The sequence below is a fragment of the Bubalus bubalis genome, chromosome 11, assembly GCF_019923935.1.
Source record: "Bubalus bubalis isolate 160015118507 breed Murrah chromosome 11, NDDB_SH_1, whole genome shotgun sequence".
In the NCBI taxonomy this organism is placed as follows: domain Eukaryota; kingdom Metazoa; phylum Chordata; class Mammalia; order Artiodactyla; family Bovidae; genus Bubalus; species Bubalus bubalis.
Window position 1 is genome coordinate 16,877,332 of NC_059167.1, and position 2,902 is coordinate 16,880,233.

Consider the following 2,902-nt stretch of genomic DNA (forward strand, 5'->3'; position numbering starts at 1 on the left):
CAAGGAGAGATGAGAAAGCTTTCCTCAGTGATCAGTGCAAAGAAATAGAGGAAAACAAAAGAATGGGAAAGACTAGAGATCTCTTCAAGAAAATTACTGTCCCAAGGGAACTTTTCATGCAAAGATGGACACAGTAAAGGACAGAAATGGTATGGACCTAACAGAAGCAGAAGATGTTAAGAAGAGGTGGCAAGAATACACAGAAGAACTATACAAAAATGATCTTCATGACCCAGATAACCATGATGGTGTGATCACTCACCTATAGCCAGACATCCTGGAATGTGAAGTCAAGTGGGCCTTAGGAAGAATCACTACAAACAAACCTAGTGACGGTGAATGAATTCCAGTTGAGCTATTTCAAATCCTAAAAGATGATGCTGTGAAAGTGCTGCACTCAATATGCCAGCAAATACGGAAAACTCAGCAGTGGCCACAGGACTGGAAAAGGTCGGTTTTCGTTCCAATCGCAAAGAAAGGCAATGCCAAAGAATGCTCAAATTACTGTACAATTGCATTCATCTCACATACTAGCAAAGTAATGCTCAAAATTCTCCAAGCCAGGCTTCAACAGTACATGAACCTAGAACTTCCAAATGTTCAAGCTGGATTTAGAAAAGCCAGAGGAACCAGAGATCAAATTGCCAACATACTGGATCATTGAAAAGCAAGAGAATTCCAGAAAACTTCTACTTCTGCTTTGTTGACTATGCCAAGGCCTTTGACTGGGTGGATCACACACTGTGGATATTAAGTATCGACTATGGTTTTTCACATCCTTCTACCCTTCTCCACTTGGAGGCTATACTGGATTGAATTGTGTCCCCAAAAAGATATGTGGAAGTCCTCCTAATCCTTGGTACCTGTGAAAGAGACCTTAATTGGAAAAAGGGTCTCTGCTGATGTAACTGAGTTAAGGATTTTGAGATGAGATCATCCTGGATTATCTGGGTGGACCCTAAATCCAAACACAAGTGTCCTTATAAGACACAGAGGAGAGACACAGAAGAGAAGTCCATCTAAAGACAGAGGCAGAGATTGGAGCTTTGCTGCCATAAGCAAAGTTCGCCTGGAGCCATCAAGAACTGGAAGAGGCAAGGGAAAAGACTTCAGAAGGAGCTTGTCCCTGCCGACACCCTGATTTCAGACTCTTGGCCTCCAAAACTGTGACAGAATGCACTTTTGCTGTTTTAAGCCACCAAGTTTGTGGTAATGTGTTATTGGCAGAGCTTGGAAACTAGTAATACAGAGGCTTTCATCCTCGGCCCATCCTTTGCCGGTCTTTGCAATTAGAGGTCTTTGTGATTAGAAGCTGAACTGTGGAGGTCCTGGCCCGGAGATGGCTCAGCTGTGCTTGCTGAACCCCCAGCCAGGACACCAGGCCCAGGAGGGTAGAGGAACCCGGCTGTGAGCAATGCGGTGGCATCATCACCTTTGCGAGTCTGCGATTTCTCCACTATGTTTTGGATGCATGCTTATAAAAAGTCAAAGAAAGGCTCTGTTCTCAGTCTCTGGCTTCACATTTTACACAGGAGGAAGTCAACACCTAGATGGCGTAATTTCTAGCCCAAGGCCGCCCAATGAGTGGGTGGCAGGGCAGAGCCAGGACCCCTGTCTAAAGGACACATCTCCTGAGGGAAGTCCAGTCCAAGGCTCTCACTGTGGGTTTGCCACAAAGCCCTGGTTATTGCAAGGCTGGATGTTGTTACTTTAACTTCACTCCGAAAGAGTCACTTCTAATGATTTTGCTTGCCCCTGACCCTCATGTGGGTAGTGGCGTTGACCTCTGGCTTAGAGACTCTGATGGTTCCCTTCCCCACAGCTGGGTCTTCTGCTTTAGGGATGCAAGTTGAGCTATCTTCGGAAGCCTCTATCTGAAATGCAGAAGTTGGCCATCTGTAGAACTGAGAGCACTGGCTGTGGTCTGTGAAACACCAAATCTTGGAGAAGTACCTCTTTAGCGAGGTTATTAATACTTCCTTTGCCCACGTGCCACAGTGACTTTCTGCAAGAAAGAGAGGAAAAAAAAAGCCTCCCTCATGTGCCTGCAAGAGAACTTCCTCTTCATCTAAAGTCCTGGCTTCCCATTCCCCCTTTGCTGACACTTGAGCTGGCAGAACGTGGCTGGCCCAGGAATGAACCTTGTCCCCCAGCTTGGGACAAGGTTCCAGAGACTCCCCTTACCAGAGGTCCAATTTCGTGTCGTGTCCCAGGAGAAAGGGCAGCAGCGCTCAGGCAGGAGAAACAGGGATGGAAATCGGACTGAGAAATATATATGGAGAGTGTGGTCCTTGGAAGGTGTGGAAAGGTCAGGGATGGAAATAGGAATGGCCAAGGGTTAGGCGCAGCATTAATTTGCAACTCTGGGTGCCATGTCAGGAAGTTTTAAAACGTCTAAATGCCAGCCTGCACCCGTACCATTTGCATCAGAATGTCTGGGGGAAGGGGTGTCGTGGGAGGAGACAGGCATCAGTGTTTATTAAAGATCTCCAGATGGGTCCAGTGTGTAGCAAAGTTAGGGAACCATTGACATACGCTACTCCCCTGGACAAGAGTCAGATATTCTGCAGACCTGGGACTGCATTGGATCCCAGGTGGGTCCTAGGCATTGGCAGGCTTTAAAAATCTGCCAGGTGAATTCAGTGTACAGAGCTGAATCAAGTAAATAATACAGAGAAAGTCAAGTGGGCATTATCAAGGTGTCTGCAGCTGCTGGTCTTTTCCCATCTGTATGGTCTATATCACTCACAAGATAGAGCTTTTGGGGGAGGAGAATAACTTCTGGTAGATTCCAGACACAGCTGGTGATGGCAGACACCAGATGCTGACCGCTTAGTGGCCTATCAAGAACAGTGCGTTGGAGAGAAAACAAAACCTTCTTAGAACCAGGAGTGAAGGCCCA